Below are 24,661 nucleotides of genomic sequence, written 5' to 3' on the forward strand. Positions count from 1 at the left end.
TACCCACAAACAATTCCCGGGAACGAAATTATTTGAGAAGAACGAACCCGCGAATTTTCTCCGCTCGAACCTCATTATATCTTAAAATTGGGCGCTTTTCGGATTTGACACGGAAATTATCTTAAATTTTCTTCGAGAAACTTTAGTTTTATGGACGAAGATTTATTTGTCCAGATATTTTAATAATGAGTCTGGAAAGCTCTATCAAAAGTGTTCTCGGCAATGATTATAACTCTCATTCCCTCCGCGAGAAGATTCCGAACCGGTATTAGTTTGCCATCTATTTCGAAAAGGGACTAAAGACTGTACATGCAATGAAATTTTAAGCAACGAGGAAAATGCTCGTAATTAAAGTGCAATTTCAAAGTTCAAAATGAAATGACATGAACAGACAATTTCAACTCTTTAAGTCCTTATGAATAGTGGATGAATTATTCGCCCGTGATAATTTCGAGTTGTTTCAGCAAACTCGATACTAATATGTTGTTCTATTGTGTGCATAATTGAATGCAAAAGGTTTTCTTAGCTGAAATTATTAACGAAATTGATCAATTTTATTTTTCAGAAATTTGCAACTGAAATTATTAGTAATGAATGTAATAGATCAATTGAAACTCGTGTTCCTTTTTCCTGTTTGGGAACTATTGTTGTAAATATTAATATAGACTGAGATTGTGTGTAATTAAATTTTGTAATTGTGAAATGAACACATATCTGTGCGATTTCTGGGTTTGAGGATAATTAAACAGTGTTGTGCTGGTGGGGAAACTACCCAGGGTGTCCTGTAAGTGATAATGCAGCCTTTATCTTATCAACCGTCCATCGTAGAGGTATAGATTCAATTTCAAAACTGCTCAAAAGGCGTTAAAAATTACCCTATACCAGTTTTAAGAGTGGAAATACAGTGTGTAACAGAATAAAAACATATACATTTTTATACAGTTAAATGAGTTAAATAATGAAGTCAAATTAGAAAGTTGTTGCCCTGTCTCTCCTGAGACATTTTAGAAGTTTTTAACTGCAATAATCGCTGAGATATTTGAATTAAAAAATCGGAGAAAAGGTTGGAAAGGACGGCACATGAACGCGGGAAAAGAGCATTGTCCGTTAATTTTAGCTCTTCTTTCATAACTTTTCACAAATTTTTTAATTCAAATATCTTTACGAATAAAAGCTTGGAAACATGGGATCGGTTGGCCTTGCGAGGAGATACAGATCAACTGTTTTTCTAATCAGAAGTTAGAGAACAAGAAGACCGTATAAAAATTTAGATATTATTTTTATTTTATGACGCACTGTATTTGCTCTCTCGAAACTGGTACAGGATGATTTTTATACGACTTCTGAGCATTTTGTAAATGAGAATTATACCTCTACGACGGGCAGATGATGATATAAAGACCGCATTAGCACTTACAGGACATCCTGTATACGGAATTCTGAGGATCTGAAATCCAGCATCACGCATCCACCTACAACAGATAGGTAGATAGATAAAACCGCTCACAGCCCCGGACTGATGCAAAGCACCTTACTTCCGTTACCTCAAAAGAGGCAGAGTCGTGTCGGAAAAGTTAGCAAAGATATATAGGGGTGGCTCCCCTTGCCCCGTGCTCGCAAGTTTTGAATTATTCGCGTCGTTCTCCCCATGAAGACAGTCATCAACTCAATGCAACGTACAAGCCATTTGGGTGGTTGAATCCAATGTCTAGGGAGAAAAATTGCACGTTCGCCCAGTGGCACATAAGGGCCGGAGACTGCAGCCTGCGATTTCGAAAGAAGTGTGGAAAAGACTTGTGGGCAAGAAAGAAGAAAAAGAAGCTGGCATGTTGAAGTGGGAGAGATTTGAGAATGGTCTAAATACACAATGCATACAAATTACATATATACAGCGCCTCGACTGGGACGGGAAACGAAGAAACAAAGCCTCCGTCCACAGCGCTGAGCAGTTCTGCTCGCCCTTCCCCTTACAGAACATGCAATATATACACACACAGAGCCCGCACTGCGACGGGAACAATCAAACAGAGCCTCCGTTGACAGTGCTGGACATTCACATTTGAATTACACGCATACATTATTTACTTCACAAAAATTTCCCTTTTTTATACTATTGGGAATGCACATAAACATTATCATGAAGGTAGTATTGGGTACAAATATCACCATATCACCATGAGCTCATACAAATATTCAAAGTTACAAAATTACTATCATACTAGTATAAAAGTGCGGCGGGAACAATCAAACACCGCCCCCGTTCACAGTGCTGGGTGGCAGCGATCACATTTGAATTGCCCCACCTACAACAGAGGTGCACAATCCGCACAGTCCGCGGCCAAATGCGGCCCGCTAAGAGGTTTCATCCGGCCGCGAAAGCTGTTACAGTAGAAAAGTATCAATACATACAACATGGTTAATGCTTACGCTGACCACATTTTCCTTCATCCAGAAATCGTGATCCATACGGTATATCAACATTAGTCCCAAAGACTTATCAATGGCAAGCGAGGTTGCCAATTTAAGCATAACATAAATAAAAAATTGTAAGCGGCAAGTAAAGGTGACAATTTCAGCCAAAATGTTTTGTCCAAGTCGAATGAAGTTGCCAAAAACAGCGAACCATTGTTAAAGATACACAAGTAAAGGTGCCAAATACAGCTAAACAAAATGTTCAAATAAAAATTGTCTTTGATAGATTTTTGCTGCGTTTGATCAAAAAATTACAAAGGCAAGTTGGCAATTACATGTAAAAGAAATTGAAAAGGAAGTAAATTTGCAGATTACAGCCAAAAATGCTCAAAGGCAAGTAAAGTTGCCAATTGCATGTCAAAGGCATTAATTTTATGTCATGAAAATCTCAATTCTTTATTTCGAAAATTAGAGTGAGCCTCGCTGAAAATAAAGGAAAAAAACGTGATATTTTTTATAAAAAAGGTTGACGCGGGAAATTATGGACATGTCTCCTAAAATAAGGGTCACATGACCACTCTATATGTATGTATGTGTATATATTTACACAATTTTTTGGTCCGTGAGGGGCAGAATTGCCGCATATATGATCCTAGGACTGAAAAGGTTGTGCAGTGTGCACACCTGTGTGTGTGTGGCCTGCAACATATCTAAGGAAACACTCAAATCTGCTGTTATATATTATCTGATGTTATATCTGCTGTCAAATATTATTAGAGAACGCACACTACAAAAGAACAAGTGTATCAAGAAAGACTTAATTTTTTCCACAATAATGAAACACCGATTATCGCCCTAGTGGCAAAATTTCGAACGAGATTTTTTTTGATTGGACGACAATCTTTTTTTTGGATAAAAGGCCATCATCAGCATGAATTTGTTTTTATTTCAACGTTTCTCCAGCATTACTGAACCGTACATGCAACTCGTAAACATTCCTCTGAAGAATGTGAGCATGCTTTGGAATTTTCCGTAAGTGAAGTTTGTTTTTGAGGAATGCCGCTCGTTATGTTACCTACAGAACTATTACGCAATTTGTATCCAAAACAAAACTTGACAAGTAATTTTGCCTGTTGTATTTTACGTGAATTTTAAATGTTATAGGCCTGATTGTGCTTTCTGTAGAGACTTCTAACAAAACTTTTCCTGTGCTTTTTCTTACAAATGGGAGATCTGCTCGGATTCCCGCCTTTAAGTTGGGAAGCCGCGGAGAAAACCAACTTCAGTTTTCAGTTTCCTCTAACGCTAGTGACATCTCCAACGCTAGTTGACTATTTAGACAACTCAGGAGTTGTCTAAGTTGCATTACAGGGTACTTAATCTCGCCAACCATTCATCGTAGAAGTATGGTTATAATTTATAAAATGCTTAAAATATTTCCAAAGAACACTCTGCACCAGTTCGAAAGGTAAAATACAATGTGCCATAAAATAAAAAAAATTAAATTTTTACACGTCTTCCCCCCCCCCCCGTCCTCCAAATTTCAATGAAAAAAGATGTCGCCAGTCTTTCTTGAAAACAGTATAAATGAGAGGAAAGAAGCGTTGTTCGTTAGTTTATGTCGTTCTTTCCTCAACCTTTCTTCGATTTTTAATTTCAATTATCTCAGCGAATATTGTATAAATTTTTTTCTGTTGAACTCAGGAGAGACAGCAGGATAACTTTCTAGTTGGTAGAGGAAAGAGGAACTGTATAAAAGTTTGATTTGGATTTTTTAGTCTACGATACACTATATTTTCACACTCAAATTGATAAAGAGCTTCCTCAACACATTTTTATCCTTTTTCAAAATTAAACCGCAGCTCAGTTAATGAGATAAAGACCGAAGATAAAGAACGAATTAGGACACCCTGTATAAAAGTCTGTAGACTCACTGCAATGGATGTATAGTCTTAACTGATGGTATAAAATACAGTAACAGTTAATTTCGAGCATAATCTAACAATTTCAATTAGAGAGAAGTTTTTATTCTCGGTAATAACAGGGCTGACTGTTCTTGTTCTCAAATGGTAGTAATTTATATTGAGAAAAAAATATATTCTTTGTGTTTGTAGATATCCAATATTTTTACAAATTTCAAGCGCGGCAACCGTAGCTGCAACCACTACGAATGTTGAATTTCGTTCTTTCCTTTCAAACGAATTTCAAACTTAGTTTGTATGCGTGAAAGCTCTAGCTCTTCACCCACAATACTAATTAAATACAGAAAGCTCACACAGCAAGATGACTTTATCGTATTTATTAGTTGATAGCTAATAGTTACCCACTGATTGTATAGTTGATAAAAGTTTGAACAGCAACTCTGCAAGTTTTAACTCGCCGGTACCATTTTAATGATTTCATGAATATTCAGATTTAAATGTACATATAATAACAAACTGGGAAGACGAAAGGTAAAAACCTCAAGAGAGAGGAAAGAGAGACCAAAAAATCTCCATTTAAAAGATGCACGACAAGCAGGTCGTAAAACAACTCTCCCGTTACCCTCATTAGCTACCTAAAAGAGCAACCACTGCAATTAATATGCATCGTTTCCCGAGTAATTTATTTAACGACTGTCGCATTTAAAGATTACAAAAACACACACATACGAAAAAAAAAAAAAGTGGTTTAATTCGGAAAGAGTAAAAGCCACAGGAATATAAGCTTTCAAGGACCTTTTTTCGTTTTGTTTTCACAGAAAGTAGAAAAGTTCTTATTTTAGACTCGGTGAAAAAATAAGAGGAAAACAGAAAAAAACAAACTTATACGTGCCCTGATTACGACTCAGAAACAAAACTTTTCTGTTCTTTTTTATAATTGTTTTATCCGGATGGCCATCAAATATTTTTTCTGCCCCGATCCTTTTAAACATCTCCATTATGGTGAACTTTTCACGATGGCTTTCTAAATGGCTTTCTTTTCCTACTCCTACTAACAACGCGAATAAGAAGTAGGATTATGTTGGTCCTGATGGCATTAAATTGAAAATGCCTATTTCCAATCCTCTTTGGCTGTTCGGCTGAGTGCTAGATTCATGGCCGTGTCAGCAGAACGGAATCGCTCCACCCTTTCTATTGGAAATGCGTTTCTGATTAACATCTGCCTTTTAGTATTATTAAAAGTCTATCTCTTTAATTATTGTCTTATAAAAATGCTATGTTTAAACGTTCATTAAAAGTACGGAAGTAATGTATAGGTTACATTTATGGTAAACGTTAAACAAGAGAATTATTTGATACATAAAACGTGCAAATTTTCTAAAATTATTCGTGAATTATAGGAACATAACATTGTATCATTGGTTTTTGAATGAAAATTAAATTTCATTTTAAAATTAACAGTTATAATTAATTTAGAATATTTTTATATTTCATTTTAATTCTATTAAAGAAATATTACATATATATATATATATATATTATAGAAATAAATTCTATATTAAGAAACATACATATTTTTAGTGTAATTTTATTAAGATACGAATATTTCAAGATATTCGAACGTTTTAAATCATGCTAGAATTTCAATTTAGTCGTCTTATTTATGGATGAAAAATCAGTTTCACAACAAAGATTAGTCTAAGCATGTATACAAGGTGATTCCATAATTCCCTTTGACGATTTTTAATGGCAAACCATTGATCCTAGAGGCATGCTTCCAATTAGAAAATGTATACAAATAACGTGTAAACTTCGGATACGTTATTCATGTTGTAAGGGTTTGTATGATTATCAAAATAAAAATGTTAACTTTTTATACTGACACTCTGTCCTGAAAAACTCAATTAGAAAGTTGTTGCCCTGTCTTCCCTGATTATCTGTCTGCATAAAATGAGTAGAAAGCGCAATAATGGTGAGACATAATTAACACTTTAAAACGTATATTTGCATAATTTTGTCATTGATTACACAGTGAACAAATTTAATGAAGTCAAATTTAATGAATTTCACTTTATTTGCATGACTATAGATAAATCAATCTTCAAAATTATGGTCTTAGGTCAGAACGGTATATTCTTTCGATCACATATTCAAAATTAAGAATGATTTCGCAATTTTTTTGGATTCTCAAGTTATAGTTCAGAATTTATGAATAGACGAGCCTGTAGACTTTGGTAGGCATATTCAGAATTATGTGTAGGCGAGAATATATATATATATATATATATTCGTTCTATGAAAACTGCGTGGAATATCTGCTTAAAATTACTGATTGATTTTCTGTTACTTTTGTATTATTTGGTAGATGGCAGTGGTAGACAATTGTTGTGATCGGTAAAAGCAGAAATCCGCACTGTTTTAAAAGCATCAAAACTCTACCCATCGAAAGACTATTCAAAAGTGTGTTGATTGATGACAAGTACAATATGCATGAGCATTAGTTGTTGTTTTTTAAGTTCTATTGTGTAAATGCTGCAACACTTTGAATGAAACCCATTAACCTAAACTCAAATGATACCTGTTAAAATCAGTTGAATTAAGAAAAAATGTATGCATTGCTCTATATAATTCCTGTAGGTACTCCAGTAAATTTTCAAAATTCCTCAGGAGATATCAACCAAAACCCATATATTCGTACTATTTTACATTTAATTACGTGCTGCATAAGCACACTCACGCACGCACGCACGCACACACACACAGTGCGCTTTACATACATTTAATTGCTATACTGTATAAGCTAACTTCAAGAAATTGCTTATAACACACTTCTCGTGTATTGTTTTTATTCAGAATGATTGTTCCAGAAATTTCTTCAACATAATTTTTTGCCTTGATGAACATGAGTTCATTGAGAAATCAAACTCTTGTATTCACTTCTTTTGTGTTATGTTTTCGTATCTTTATTACAGTAAAACCTCGATAAGTCGTCACCTCAAGTTATCGAAAAATTATGACGGTTTAAGCGGAGTGACGACTTGAGCGTTGTTCCGTCAGTTTTAATGTGCAATGTTATGAAAATCGTATAAATTTAAAGTAATATGAAATTTATTAAAGTATGAATCAAAATAACAATATATTAATAAAATGTATAGATTGCGAAAGAAAAAATAATAGCAATTTTTTATCTTTTTTTTATCTCTTATTACTTAAATTATTGTGGTGAAATGTAATGTACACTTTGATTTATACTAGTAATTTTTTCATTTATAGACTAACAGAGCAACTGTTTGAATAAGTAGCTTTTCTTTATAACAGAACTCTATTGCACATTAATTTTACATACACATCAAATTTAATTTTAGTGTTTGAATTCTTCATCAGTAGTTCATGATACAACTACAAAGTAATCTCGAACACTTTTGATTTGGTGGAGGGGCCCTGGGCTGGGAAAAGTAAACAGAAGACCTCAACTTGGGAAAGAATGACTGATTTTTTTCAACAAAGATATTTTGTTTAAATTTCAAGCCCTAAATTAGTAGAGTCCATGCTTTCTATGATTATTTATTATCCGTGCCCGTGCGTTGCACTTTGAGTTAAACTTGATTAATTTGATTCTTTGATTTACATAAATTTTGATTTCCTTGCATTATATGTAATCTTTGACATATCAATAAATCCCCCCGGGGGGGAGGGGCGAAGTGCTTACGTTGCTTTTTGCGACAGAGCTTGGATGTCTCGTGGTTTGTCCAATTTCTCCAATAGAGACCAGGCAGAAATGAGATCTAGCCTGAACAGTCCCCAAAGTTTCAAAAACCTTATTCGGCAAATGAACTTCCCCCAGTGTAACTTTCGTTACTTAAATTGTTCCGTGTGGGTATATAGGATTATATGCTTTTAAGCATATGGCAATGTTGTTAATAGGCTCTTTTTTTAATTGGAGCCATAAAAATAGTCTGTTCCACTTTCTCAAATTTTTTCATAGTGACGAGTTAACCGAAATTAGCGACGAATAAACGAGGGTTTAATAACATTGTTGTCTATGACAGGTGGAAGGACCTGAAGAAAAATGACGATTTATCAGGGTGACGACTTAACGAGGTTTTACTGTATTTGTATTCATTCAGCAGTGGTTGAAGAAACGCATAGAATTTTCGGTTTCATTCTCAAAAGGTCTCTTCGTGTTCTTCCGAATTCAGCCTTCCTTTTTTTCCGGGGGTTAGTTTGTCCTGGATTGGAGTATGCCGTCAGGTTTTGCAGACCCCACTTACAAAGGGGACATTGACATGGTCGTGGGGGTGCAGAGAAGAGAAACACGTGCTCTTGATGTCACACGGGGAATAAGCTATGAAGAGGGACTTGATATTTTGAAATTGTTTACTTCGGAAGAGCGTAGATGTCGGGGGTGGGGAGAGGGGGTATGATCGAAGTGCTTAAAATTTTCAACGGGATGGGTAAAAAATCGACCATGAGTTAATAATACACTGCTGGCCACCGTAAATGCAACACCCTGAAGGAAGCATGCAAATAATATGAAATTTACAACATGCATTAGCGGAGGTGAGATATGCAAATGATTAGAATTTCAGCGCAGACGCACATCACACGCGCCTGTGGCGCCACTTCAAAGCACTATTTAAGGCTTGGAGATTTCGACGATTTGAAGTACGGCAATTGTGTTTTTCTTGTGGTTTTTTCAAAAAAACCATCAATTATGCCTCGTAGAAATCAGCGACCATCTTTTGATCAAGTATCCGAGTTCGACAGAGGAAGGATAGTGGCCTACCGAGATTGTGGATTATCTTTCAGGGAAATCGATAGTCGTGTTGGACGAAACCAAACAACTGTAATGCGGATATGTGATCGTTGGATGCAGGAGGGGTGCGACGGACCGACGTCTTCGATCGCATCCACCTCAGTGCACCACTTCACGTGATAACAGGCGTATTGTGCGTATGACAGTGACGGATCGCTCAGCCACATCACGAACCATAGCACAGCACATTCAGTCTGTACCGCGTCATCCAGTGTCTGCGCGTACCATTCGACGCCGTTTACAGCAGAGTGGTCTGTCCGCAAGACGTCCATTGCTTCGTCTACCCTTGACGCAGAACCACAGACGTCTCCGCCGCCAATGGTGCGATGAAAGAAGGATGTGGACGGCACAATGGAATGAAATTGTTTTTACTGACGAGTCACGCTTCTGTCTGCAACACCACGATGGTCGGATTCGAGTCTGGAGACACCGTGGAGAGAGGATGCTGAACAGCTGCGCTATGCACCGCCACACTGGTCCTGCACCGGGTATTATGGTATGGGGCGGTATTGGATATCCCTCTCGCACTCCTCTAGTACGCATTGCCGGTACTTTAAAAAGCCAGCGCTACATCTCCGAGGTGTTGGAGCCAGTTGTCCTTCCTTACCTTCAGGGCTTGTCCACAGCCATATTTCAACAGGATAATGCGCGACCACACGTGGCACGCATTGTCCAAAGGTTCTTCGTCAATCGCCAGATTGAATTGCTTCCCTGGCCAGCTCGCTCTCCGGATCTTTCGCCGATAGAAAACATGTGGTCCATGGTTGCTCAACGATTGACCCAGATTACATCCCCAGCTGCCACACCAGATCAACTTTGGCAACGCGTGGAAGCTGCTTGGTCTGCTGCACCCCAAGAACACATCCAAAGTCTCTTTGAATCAATGCCGAGGCGTGTGGCAGCGGTGATCTCCAACAATGGCGGCTACTCTGGCTACTGATTTTGGCAGGAACCACACTTCACAGAAGTCTATAAATTTAATCATTTGATGCTTGGTCAACATGTTATCTACAAAATAAATATTGTTGCGATATCTCTTGTCTTTCTTGGTGTTGCAATTTGGGTGGCCAGCAGTGTACATCGTCAATAAACTGCTTCGAAAAGGGAACACCACTATCGATTAGATAGGGATAATTCTAGGTTGTGGTGTCGTACGTAGTTTTCTCTAATTGGGTTGTGAATCTCTTTGGTTAGTGAATTCTATTACGATCGACACGTTTAAAAAGAAATACTATAAACATATTGGGAAGAATCGAGAAGCTGCCCATACTTAGATGGGACAACCACAATTTTTTTTATCGGCAGTATTTTTAAATTTTATCATAATTATTGGTTTTCTATTGCTCTTATTGGGTTGCTATATTTTTGATATAGTTAGATATGTATTCAATATTTATATTTTTCATGGCCATCTTTTTTTCAGTCACCTCGTTGGGCATTTTGTCCGTTGTGGCCTTTGTATTTGTATTTAAAATAAGCGAGTTGGTCATTTAAGAAAAAGAAAAAAAAATGGCTTTCAACACATACGATAAAAATTACTTAGAGGCAAATAATGTATTTTCATATTCTACATTGTTTATCTGATTTTCACTCGATATCAATAGAAAAACCGCAAGGAGTAAAGAAAACAACCATGTTTTCTTTCATTGCATATTACAAGAGAAGTGTTTGTATATGAATTTACACATGGCAGTACATATCATCACTAAAAATGGATATAGAAATGAATGAAATAATTTTTTATTCATTCGTAAACGTAAAAATGCATTATAATGAAAAAAGGGTGTATGAAATATTTCAGGCTCACATAAAGTATTCATAATTTCATTATCTTTATAATGGCTATCCGGCTATAAATATGTCAGAGATAACATTCGAATACCCAAACAATATCTAGTTTATTTTAATTAATTAAATTTGTCCGGTTAAAAAAAAAGAATAAAAACATTCATGAATATATGTATAGATATTTTTAATGCAAACGTTATGGAGTGTAATACTCGGACTAAAAACATGTGCAAATATGTAATTTCCAGAATGAATATTGGAAATTTTTATGAATAAATTCGCCGGTGTAGATGATCAGAATCTCCATGATAATGAATAAAGATGTATGAATATATTTATCACCTTATAGGCCATTTCAGCATTTGAAATTTGGAAATGAAGAATTTTTTTTTTAAAATATTGTTTTGAATTGATTTACAACGTAGTTTTCAATTTATGAATGAAAAATATTTATTCAGAAATGGAAACTCCTGAAATTGAAATGATACTTTTTGCATTTAGCTTTTTTTTTTTTTTCGTTTGTAGGGAAAACAACATTATTTAACGGAAAATAATAATTCAGCAAGTTTCAGAAAAGCAGAATATGCTGATTTTTTGTTTGTTTTGAATTTCATCAAAGTAAATACAGTATATCATAAATAATTTTATTTATTTTCCCGTGTCATCTCAGTTAGTTTTTTTTCCTTATGAAATAAAATGGTTATACATTTACAGGAATTGATGAAGATGAAATATTTGTGGAACGTTTCAACTTATATTGCACTTTTATTTTAATTTTATGAACTTATATTCATGGAGAAATGTTAGTATTATTTATTTGCTCTTGGGCATGAATAACCATATAGAATTTTAGATTATAAAAATGCATTTTTTGTAAATTATACAGCGTTCAAAGTAACTCCATGTTTACGTTGTGATACATACTCATATGCACTGGTGCCCAATCTATTCAGTCAGCAAGCAATACCTGTATATGCGTTATTGGTATCGCTCGAGCCAGAAATTGGTATATGGGAGAGGTGAAAATAAGACTAGTAATTCACTGGACAATGCTGTATTTTATCGTAATTTTGGTTGTGCCCTGACCTTTTTTTTAAACAAAAATATTCCGTATATTTAACAATGGGGACGTGTACTGGAATTCTTCATCGAAATAAAGCAGGGGTTCCCAACATTTTTTCCTTCCCGCACCCCCTTAGATAATTGGATAATATGTTTTTTATCAGTCAGAAAATTTAGGGTTTTTTTTCTGTGATTGATTACATTGATTATCAAATACTTGATTTCTATGAATTCCTTTACTTATTGTTCACTGTCTATTCGGCTATGGCTAATATTTAATTTAAGTTATTTTTTAACATTTGGAAACAGAAAATATTCATTGAATAGTTCTTCACTTGTTGATTCCAGCCGCAACAACTATAAATTAATGTTTCTTTCATTCTTGACTGAATTTTTTGAAATTTCTGTTGAGTCGTGTGTGTTCACGACAGTACAAAATCTAAGCACAACACGCTAATATGACGAGGTTACAATATAAACAAACCACGGAATAATTTAGGTAAATAATGATATTTTTTTCTGAACCGGAATGGAAAACAAATACGATCGCTAATCGAAAAAGAAACTTTTACAACGCATAATTCAAATGACACATTTCCGAGCAGAAGTCAGAAGATGAGGGGTCTAAATATTGGTATGATTCGTAATATTTTTAGGAATTGAAATTTTTTTATCATCATTGTAATTTTCCTGAATGATCAGTCAACATGGTGTAATTGTTTATTCCATCTCATACCACTAAAAATGCTCTCCCGCACCCCCGCTTGAGAAGCATTGAAATAAAAGGTTGAGATTATTTCCATAACTTGGAAAATATGTAACCATAATTGTGACTATAATTAATATTTTATTATAGTCATATAAATATTCATAACACACACATTTATCGAACTAAACATTCATTTCGTGAATTGCATTTTAATCCACTCGGATTCGCAATAGCATTCCATTACCGCTGTGGTAGTCGAGTGGCAATAGTTACGGACCGGGTTACAACCCCATCGTTGCCACAGTAGCGATCGGCTGAAGTTGGTTTTCTGAGGTTCCCATCCTTATCCCAAAGGGGTCACTTGAATACAGATTCAAAAAATCATGGATATTTTCTTCCCTATATTTCACCAAAATAAAATGCTTAACTCTGAAGTCTGGTCACCTTTGTCTTTCATCAAATTGTTCTGTAGTAGGAGTAACAACAATATGCCCATCTATCTCTTGTGGTGCAGAAGCATCGGTTTCAGAACCTTCTGACATGAGAAAGCCAGCTGTCTTCACTTTCAGTGTGGGGTACACAGTGATCGTGTTCTTTCACACTATCACTGGATTCTCAACTGGTCTGTCTCTTATATGGTTTATTTTTTGTTGTTTCTGCTATGATTTGTACTTTAGGTTGAGAAGCCTCCTCGGGGTCTATAAACTATCCAGGTCATCAATGGTTATTACTTTCCCTGAAGAAACTGATGTAAAGTACAGGCCTCAAGTCACCCCGCAATTCCCAAATATTTCTCTCACCAATCATACAACCCTTAATTAACAAGTGTGTTTAATTAGATTAATTATCATTCACAGCTAAAACAAAAAGTACACTTACCAAAGCAAGCTTCTATCAATACTATAAGATGTAAACGTTTAGCACCATAAACAATGTTTTGCAATGTTTTCATGAAACCTTAAAACACAGGTTACGATAAAAGTAGGCGGGATAATTATGAGATACTTGGGCACCACTTTTAATCATGCAGGGTCACCCTGGCGGCCGAACTTATCTATTTCACCTATCTATTTCATTTTCTGTGGCTATGATGAATATTAAAATAAGAAATTAAAGAATATATCCAAGTCACCAAATCACTTCAGCTTACGGTATTTTAAAGATTTCAGTGATAAAAGGTAACTTTGCTTATGTTGCTACTTTTTTTTCAATGTATTATATATGTTTTTTTTGAAGAAATATTGTTACCTTTCGTATAAATCGTGTTGTGGGGAACTTTTCTTTTGCAAAACTTTTCGCAGGCAGGATTTTCGTGCACCATTGCTCATACTGTAGAAAAAAAACAGGGTCTAAACGTTACAAAATCATGTTTCTTCTATGTTCTTGCTGCCTCCTATAAATTCTGAAGTGGCAAATCGACAGTTATTATATGAATGAATTGGACTGATTGTATCCTGTTAAGAGACTCTATTGATGCTGAAAACGGCTCACATTCACTCCTTCAAGTTGGAAAACCACGAAGCAGTTTGTTCTGTGATTTCCCAACTTCGAATCACGAGCATGGGTTGATTCCATAGTAAAAAAAAAAACCTTCGAGCCTAAAAAAAGCAGAAAGAAGAACTCGACTCTTCTCCGGTTTTTCCGATTCTAAGTTTGATAAAACAGTTTTCGTGAATACAAGCGATAAGAAACGAGTAAAGTCTTGAATTTTTCGTCGAAATTGAAAGGAAAAACGATGATGTTCGCAATTCAGTTGGACGTGACGGATAAAAGTTTCCTTCACTAAACTGAGTCGATCTCATCGTACTCTTTTTCTTGATCTGGCATTGATTTTGAGCTACTTCGAAAGAGACTGTCGAGTAAACAGTTGTCGGATCAAGAGGAAAAGGGAAAGAGATCGATTGATTACACTGCAGAATTCCGAAACATCAATGCAAGGCCTTCAAGTATTTATCTTCCGAGGAAAGATTGGCCCGTCCGACAAATATTCTGGAACAGCGTATCGACAGGAAAAAGTTAATGAATGAATTGGCGCTTGAATTTCGTGACAAAGACAAAAATTATCAAAGGGGAAATGCCCCAAGGAATATATTTGAAAAATATATTCATATTCAAAAATTTCAAACGCGCGCCATAAAATTCAATATCATTTTACAACAAGATTTTTGTGAATAATAAAAAAGATGCATGAAAAGAGTATAAAACTAATAGATTTGTGATCGCAATTTATGTATCGCAATACCATATCCAGCAGTATGAAAAAATGCAAATCGACATTCAATTTTTAATCGCGACAATGAAAAAATACTGTCTGTTATTTCTCATAAGGGACACATTTTTAAACAAAAAATATGAGTTTCATATATTTCTATGAGCCGGACAATGAAATAAATATTTTTCAATGTGTTTGGAAAATTGAAAGAAATGAGAACTTATTATTCTCCAGTGTAGTGTAGGAGATTGAATCGTGTGATAATAATCATAATAACAATAACATTTGTTTCCTCTCTTTGTTCTGCTTCTTGAACGGATTTGATATTCAATTCATAGTAACAAGACAGTAACAGTGAATAGCTTTCAAAATAATAAAGACATGAAAATAATTGATATCCGGTGAATATATTCATTTGGTTTTTATGGAAGTGAGAATAGTTCACTTCGAATCAGTATTTTTATTCTGATCAACAAGTTGCAAAAAGTTTTCCAATTGAAATTTCTGATAGTATGTATCATAAGATAGCCTTTGGCGATTGAAAGAAATGAAAATTTTATTTGTTTGTTTTTTCTGAAACTGCACCAGAAATAGAATAAATTATAAATAATAGTTTCGATATTCACAACGTAACGAATCCAAAATAAAATCAAAATGAATATCACGTTGATTCAATAATAAATATATCATCAGAATTCACCCTAAAAATACAGTCAATCTCGGTTAGATCGAGAAGAAAGAAAAATTTTGATTTTACTCGAATTAACAATTATGCTGTTGGCATAATCTACCATGTCATCGTTTAACACGTTTTTCGAATCACGCGTATCAAAGGATTGACTCTCTTCGTTATAAACTTGTTGAATCGAAGAGCTCTGCATATTAGGATAATGGTCTAACATCATGTTTTTGAAGTTCCGCAATTGGTACCTTTACATGTTAAAGCATCTGAATTTTTAAACCACGTAATATTTACTGTATACAGTATATTTTTGGCTTATTTAAGATAATATACGATAGTTTATTCGTTTAATAAAAATGCAGACACAAAATATTTTACTTAATACAAATAGTTTATGGCTAAACTGAATTGTTATCGCTGAAAAATAATAATCGTTATACGTATGCCGGTGCAGATAATAATGAGAATGAAGAAAAGAGAAAAAGACATGCATAGCCTACATACATAACAAAAATACTAAGTGGTAAGGGGTCGTTCAAGTATTACGTAAGCAAAGTTTTAGCCATTTTTGATCCCCCTCCCCCTTGTCAGTAAAAATCTGGAAAACTATAAACCCCCCCCCCCACCTTGTCAGCAAAATTTCGTCATCACTGCTCCCTACCTCCTAACGCATATTGGTGGGATCAGAAACGTACGCGGGAGGAGGCATAAGGGGCTCGTGTGTCTCTCCCCCCCCCCCCAGACCAAAAAAAATTAAAATTTCGAAAGAAAATGCTTTTATATGTTATTATAATCGATTTCTGTTAATTCCAATGCTATTTGAGGGGTAAGAACTCAAAATTTATCTTTAAAAAATTCATTTCGAACCACCCTTTAAGCCATACATGGTAAACCCTTGACCCGCGGATCAAATGTGCCCCTGGAGGTTATCTGATGTGACTTGTTCCTCTCAAACCTAATTTTGTAAAAATGAACTAAGCCGCACAATTACAAATCGCTTAAATGACCCGTGGCACAATTCCAGACCATTTAAGTGGCCCGTGACACATTTTCAGATCACTGAGGTAGGCCTCAGAGATCACTTTCACATAAAAAGATCACCTAAGTAACCCGCGACACAGTTACAGAACACTTAAACGAACCGTGGCACATTTAGAGATTCCTTGAGTGACATGTGGCACAGTTTTAGAGCACTTAAGCGGCCCCCCAGTGCGGTTCTACATAACACTCAAGTTACCTGCGGAGCATTCCCAGATTACTCAAGTGATTCGGCATACGTACGAATTACTTGAGTGATGCGTAGCGCAGTTCCACAGGACTTAAGCGGCCCGGACTCATTTTCTGAGCACTTGAAGAAACCGTGAAACATTTAGAGACCGCTGAAGTGGCTCTATAGGGATTCATCATTAGGGAAAATGTTAGTTCAGGTGCCCACAAAGTAGCGAAAGATTTTTCTCGTTTTTGGCCCACCGAGTAAGATGTCATTAAGAATATTTCATATTTTCACAAAGGGTGGTTGATAACGTAAGCATCATTCAAAACGCTCCTCCCTCTTTGTCATCAAAAGTCAGCAAATCGAACCCCCCCCCCATAGATGATGATGTAATACTTGAATGACCCCTAACAAGAAAAATAGGGTTTTATTAATAAAACCAATAGTAGCATCAAAGTGTCGAACGGACAGTTCAAATTTTATTAATTTAACAACCACAAATTTAAATTTACAAAAAAAGATGTACAAGAAGATTGTGTTATACAAGGATGACGTCACTCTCCGCTACCATATACGAAGGTTTTAACAACTGGCTGTTGCGAAGATATATTTTGGAAAGAGAGAAAATTCAACCGGAAAGTGAAAGGACGTGGGTTCGATTCCCCGCAGGGAAAGTTGAATTTTCTCTCTTTCCAAAATATATCTTCGCAACAGCCAGTTGTTAAAACCTTCGTATATGGTAGCGGAGAGTGATGTCATCCTTGTACAAGTCGCCATCTGGTGGCAGCAGTTGTGAGCTTGGCCTGAGACTGGTCCGGCCGTACGGTCCCTTTCAGTGTACACGAGCTCCAAGGAAAGATTGAGAGATTCGTGCCTCTGTAGTCTAGTGGTCTAGGGCGTTCGCCCGGAAAGTGAAAGGACGTGGGTTCGATTCCCCGCAGGGGCAGTTGAATTTTCTCTCTTTCCAAAATATATCTTCGCAACAGCCAGTTAAAACCTTCGTATATGGTAGCGGAGAGTGATGCCATCCTTGTATAAGTCGCCATCTGGTGGCAGCAGTTGTGAGCTTGGCCTGAGACTGGTCCGGCCGTCCATGTACGGTCCCTTTCAGTGTACACGAGCTCAAAGGAAAGATTAAGAGATTCGGTGCCTCTGTAGTCTAGTGGGCTAGAGGCGTTCACCCGGAAAGTGAAAGGACGTGGGTTCGATTCCCCGCAGGGGCAGTTGAATTTTCTCTCTTTCCAATATATATCTTCGCAACAGCCAGTTGTTAAAACCTTCGTAAGATTGTGTTAGTCAAACGCTATATTTTTGCTTCAACGGATTAGATAGGCCAATCTCAGTACATGACACCCGTCTCCCAAGACATCTCCTGTCTCTGGAATTCTTTTTATGAGTCCATCTCTTATAGGAATCGTGCACGTGATTCCTATTGACACCTTTGGTTATCTCATCGTCAAAATTAGTGTCATTTATGTGTCATAAATGTGTTTTATTACAGTCTGTACTATCACATTTCTTATTCGACACCACACATTCCATGACGAAAAATGCTGGTTTAGGTGTGATCTATCCGCCCTTTAAGTTTTCCCATGAATTCTGAATCACCCTGCATATGAATAAATACTATAAACTGAGCTTTCTTCTTTTGAAAATTAATTTAACACATGACTTTGCTCACATTTCCAATATGCGTTGATGAGAATAATAATACGTGACTAACACAAATCATAACAGCAAGTCTAAGAAGAAAATTTTATATTAGTAATGAAAATAATAATTCCTCATTCATTTTTAGCAATTTACTTCTGTACAAAACATTATGTCTCTTAATACTTTCGTCAAAATTATACTCGATACTAATATTAAATTATACTCGAAATTTTTCATCATAGCAATTTTTTTGTATAAATAAATGAGAATGTCTGTCCTACAAACGTATTTCAAATTATGCATTCCAAAAATCAGACACAGATCAATTCCGAAATGAATATCAGAACAACTGAATAATATATATGCAATTAGTGGGCTATTCTGTTAACTATTTTTTGCATGATTTTTCACAAGTTTATGAATTATTGTAAAAATTCCACACACACACACGGTTACTCAAATGAATTATTTCACTCGTCGAAACGGGATACTTTGGTGAACGCTGTAGTAATCGCTTGGGAAATTCATCCCAGCCAAATAACCCATAAAAAAAATAAGAGAATTGCGATACGATCAAAACAAAGGATTAAGAGAAAGACGAACATTCGCATTTCACTGGAGAATTCATTCCAGGTCATCGCAAATATATGTGTATACTGATATTTTAATTATTTCTAGAAAAGGGGCATGTTACCTTTTTTTCCCATTTGCTTCAAAGCAAAATTCCACGAACAAAAGGCTTATAATTAATTATCCGGAAAAGACAACTCGGTGAAATTGTGTTTTCTGAATCGATATATAACATTTACTGAAGAAACAAAATGAAATATAATTTATTTCATGTTTTCGCTGATAACTTTTTTTTCTGTGATACATTTCTGGGACGGTTTCACTAATAATTTTCTATTCATCAGTTAATTCCGTCTTAGCTTTTGAAATACAATTATACTTATAAAATAAACAGAGTGCGATATTTGAAAACGCTGAGAAATTCGTAAATTATATTTCTGTCATGTTCATTCGTATTTAGAATCTGAGACGGCCATATTTAATTAAAGATATCATGAAAAAGTTCTGACATGAACGCTGAGATAAGTTTGGTTGTATGAAGTGTATGAACAGATTCAACCAGGTTTTTAATATTTATATTTGATTAAGTTTGTGAATCTATTTTTTATGTATAATGCACGCATATTACATTATCAAATCGATTTTTTAGCAGTAAGAGTGCATGGCAAATTATACGCTTCGTAATGAAATAAGGGGTATGATAACATATTTTAATTAGTTTAGAAAATGTCATTCGAGAGAAATTTTTGATTAAAAACTATTTTATCAATGCTATATAAATAAGTTCGGCCGTTCCGCCTTTACAGGCATACGGCAAGGTGGATTCGACACAGCGATCATAATTTCACAGCGAAAAAAGCAAACAACTCTCTCAACAATATACTGAGCTTACAAGAAGTCAACAACAAAAACATAAAAACAAAAACAAAAAAGTAATTGTGTGACAAACAAAAAAGCTAAAAATTATCGTCGAAATAAATAAAAAGTTTAACTTATAAAATGAAGGATATAAAAATACACAAATTAAAACACAAAAACATTAGAAACATTAGCTTTTAATGTAGCTTATAGCATTTATCAAAGTTATATAACATTCATATATTTTATATACACATATAGTATGGAGTTTTATTTATAATTCTCGGAGAAATATAATGAAAGAACAGCGAAAACCAGCGCTCATTTCCCTCGTTTATGCTGTCATTTCCCATCTTTTCTCCGATTTTTGAATTCGAATATTTCAGGAAATATTGCACTTAGAAACGTGATTTTTTTTTTTGTTGGTTTCAAAAGAGACAGGGTAACAACTTTATGATTGGCAGTTAGAAGACAGGGAATCGTATGGAAAATTTAGATATTTATTTTGTTACACACTGTATTTTCTGTCTTGAAACTGGTACTGGGTAATTTGTGAACGCCATTTGGGCATTTCCTAATTTGAAACTATAACTCTACGACGGACGGTTGATGAGAAAAAAGGCCGCATTATACAAATACAAATACAACGACACAACAGGCAAAATGCCCAACGAGGTGGCTGAGAAAAAGATGCTCATAATAAATATGGATGTCACATATTTCAAAAATACAGCAACCTAATTAAAAATGCAATTACAAGCAATATATATATATATAGCCTGATGAAATATTATACAATACCCATAAGAATAGTTATGGTTGTCTTATTCTAAATATGAACAGTTTCTCGATTTAGCCCAACGTGTTTATCATATTTCTTTATAAACGTGTCAATCGTGTTACAATTTACTACCTCCGGGGGTAAGCTATTCCATCTAATAACAACCCTATTCGAGAAAAATTCACTGCGACACCGTAACCTCGCATTGCCCCTTATCAATCGATACTGGTGTTCCCTTGTAAAAGCAGTCGATTGCCGATGTACTAATAATTCATGGTCCATCCTATCCATCCCACTGAAAATTTTGAACACTTCTCCCCGACACCGGCGTTCATCCAATGTAAACATATTCAAAAAATGAAGTCTCTCTTCATAACTCAAGCCCCGTGTGCCAATAAGGACACGCGTAGCTCTTCTCTGCACCCCTTCAACCAAGTCTATGTCCCTCTGTAGGTATGGTCTCCAAAACTTTATAGCATACTCCAGTCCAGGACGAACTAAGCCTCGAAAAAGTGGACTTTAGGAGAACGTAAGACCTTTTTGCAAATGAGACCAAGCATTCTATGCCCTTTTTCGACCACCGCTGAACAATATTCAGAATACCTAAGCCGCTCGACAATGAGAATTCCTAAATTGGTGAACCTAGTTACATCCGGGATAGTGACAACATTGAACTCGCAAGAGAAACGCGGGTTGTTCGAACCAAAATGAGCGACCATGCACTTGTCAACGACATGCTCCATTCATTTGCCCATGATGCAATCCTGTTTAAGTTTGTCTGGAGCAACTCCCTATCGCTTTGATTCTCGATTACCTCCATTATTTTCACGTCATCTGCGAATTTGCTAGCAATCCCATCGATACGCTGATCGAGTTTATTGATAAAAAGTGAAAAAGTATGGGGGCCCAAGGACACTTCCTTGAGCAACTCCACTTGTGAAGCCTGTCCAACCAGAGAATTCCCTGTTCACCATAATTCGTTGTGACCTACCTCTTAACCACGATTCTATCCAATTCAGCAAGTTGCCCCCAATCCCAATCTCATGTAAACGATTCAAGAGTTTAATATGTTGGACTCGATCGAATGCCTTCTGGAAATCAAGGTAAACAAGATCTACATTTTTACCCTTATTCAAAGCCCTCGTCGCGTGATCTGTATGACGCCCTGTATAATATGCATATTCTCTTTTTTTGTTTTGTTATTATGCACTTTGATTTTTCTCTTTACGAATGTGATGACGACTTACTATTATGTATACTGGTCAATATATATAATATCAATATGTCCTGGACGGATTATGTAATCTTCCGGTGTATTACGTAATTGGTAATATTTACTTGTATTTTATTTATTTTTTTGTTTTTGTGTGCATTGTATGTGCTATTTTTAATATGTGTGTGTGTGTGCAAATAAATTTTAAAAGTTTCACTAAACCAAAAAAAAGAACAAATGTTTAAGAAACCAACATAAAAATTTATTATTTAAAAAAAAAATCATCATACAGTTTTATTTTCATAAATAAGTTTCTTTCAATTGCTTTTTATTATTATTATATTGAAATAATTGATGGGTAAGTATGTTTTATAAATTTCAAAACGCTTGTCAAATACAAAGGTTCATAAAAGATTCGGAAGAAGTTAGGATAAAAGTTCCTCATCATTAGATGCATGTGTAGTGTGTATGCATATCAGCAAATTGCCAAATTCCGTCCCTCGCGAAACAAAGTAAGACCATTAAAACTAATCAGCTCACTCCACAGAAGCGTCTTAATCAAATAAGTTGTATTAGTTACGTGGGGTAAGGGGTAGGGGGCGTTCGTTCGCTGTTACACACACATGGATTTGTTGTAAGCACCTTACCTCATGTGGTGTGTGTTCCGTGTGGGACTTTCCCTCCTTAATTTTCTTCCAGACAAGAGGTCGTTCCTGTTCCATTGCAATTTGCACGAGAGTGAGAGGAATGAATCGGAGGTCGTTGCTTTCATTAAAGTGAATAGCTCTCACGACAAGATTTTACCGGAGGATATGCACGCAGTTGTAGTATTCTCACCACCGGCTTGCTACTTGCTTCACGTTTCTCATAACAAGTGCATTAGATTTTGATACCCATGAAATACTCATTTCATTGGAAGCAAAAGATATACAAATTGGTTTCTAATCACTATAGTGCTTTTGTAATTAACCAATAAATTGTAGTATTCATTATAATATATCGATGACTATTCACTGCTGAATATAATTTTTTTTGTTATGGATATGAAAATAGAAAAATTATGAATATATATTAATATACGCCATTATAATATATCGATGACTATTCACTGCTGAATATAATTTTTTTTGTTATGGATATGAAAATAGAAAAATTATGAATATATATTAATATACGCCATTATAAGATATCAGAGCGTTTTTTGATATTAGCTGTGTACATGGTTATTCTAAAGGAATAAATTCAGGAGTATATTCCTCGGATAAATTATATAACAGGTGTTATAATACTCCTAACAAGCATTTTTGGTCATAGAATGAACTGTCGAATCGCAAAAGTCGGTAGAGGGTGTTTTAGAGCCCTATTATATCATATTTTTCTGATGGATTTGTTGCAATAAATGCAATCAACCATTCGAGGTAGCAGGATACCTCCGCATGATGCGTTACATGGGTAACGCAAATCAAATTCTTCCAAAAGTCATTGTAGCGCTTGGTTAATTTTTTGACGAAGAATAACCTTGATGGTCCTCTCACCAATAAAATACATGCACCCTTGAATGGCTGATTGCACATATCGCAACAAATCCGTCACGAAAATATGATACGATATTTGCTTTTGGTCAAGTGGTGTTGAGCAGTCTCTAGCAGCACCCTCTACCGCCTTTATTACTGCGATTCGACAGTGCATTCTCTGCTCAAAAATGCTTGTTTAGTTGTCTTATATTACATCTTTAGGATTGTTCCATGAATTTAGAATCACCTTGTATATTTTGAAATTTTCGTAATTTTTTATTCTTTATGTAATAAGAAAATAATTAAAATATGAATTTTTATTCCTAATTCAAGTACAATCGTGTTAAATTTAAGATAAGTATAATAAGAGATTATGAATAAAAAATTATTTAATACTTACTTTAAATTTACATCTGAATGGATAAAATATATAAACAAATAGTAAATAAATAAATTAAATAAGCGAATATTTACCTTAAAAATGTTCATCTCTTTCAAAGTCGAATTAATAGTCTTGTTATATAAGATATTGAAAACAATTATCCGTTAATTAAAAAATTGCACAACTTTACGCAATGCATGTAAGAGTGTACCTTTTATACATCAGAAAACAATCATTGTTTTGTCTATGTAAATGAACTTGAAATCAATGCAAAAGTCAGAGGTTTGTGCTGTCTCACCAGTTGTTATATTTGGGTTTTATTGATATAAATTAATTGAAACAAATTCTCAGATGAATTGATCATGACGGCAAATTAATTAGCTACCGACTAAATCTCACATTTGTTTCAAAATGTTCCTCTGTCAGAATTAATTCATTTTAAGAATTCCAACTATTTCAGTAATTTTAAGTCAATGGCCTGAATAATATATGTAAAACGTTCATTTTAAAGTAAGACTTTAATATTCTACACGCTTCTGGGCTTGAAGTTATACTTATGTATCAATATACAGGGGTTGGACAAAGTAATATGGACACCTGTGAAATGAGACAAAATCTTTATTAATAGGCTGTTGGCCCTCCTTTTTCATTAATTACAGCTTGTACCCGTCGTGGGATGGACAAATACAAGTCATGCACCCACAGTCACAGGGATACGTAGCCATTCCTCCTGCAAAAAAGGCCACTAATTCAGAACGTGTCTTTTGAGGTGCAAACCTACTGCACATTTTGGCCTGCAAAATACCCCACAAAGGTCCAATTATATTAAGATAAGATGGCCGAGCGGGCCACACGAGGTGTTGCAGTTCATTAT

At 35.2% G+C, this 24,661-nt stretch overlaps 1 non-coding gene across 1 annotated transcript; it reads left to right on the forward strand.

Annotated features, from left to right (window-relative positions):
- Positions 1-17,688: 17,688 nt before the first annotated feature.
- TRNAS-GGA (transfer RNA serine (anticodon GGA)) lies at positions 17,689-17,762 on the forward strand. Its single transcript has one exon. It is a non-coding gene; the product is annotated as a tRNA-Ser (tRNA).
- The last annotated feature ends 6,899 nt before the right edge of the window (positions 17,763-24,661 follow it).

The sequence above is a fragment of the Pholcus phalangioides genome, unplaced genomic scaffold (assembly GCF_987345545.1).
Source record: "Pholcus phalangioides strain wild (caught in Gottingen) unplaced genomic scaffold, Ppha-v1.0 ptg000009l_1, whole genome shotgun sequence".
NCBI lineage: Eukaryota > Metazoa > Arthropoda > Arachnida > Araneae > Pholcidae > Pholcus > Pholcus phalangioides.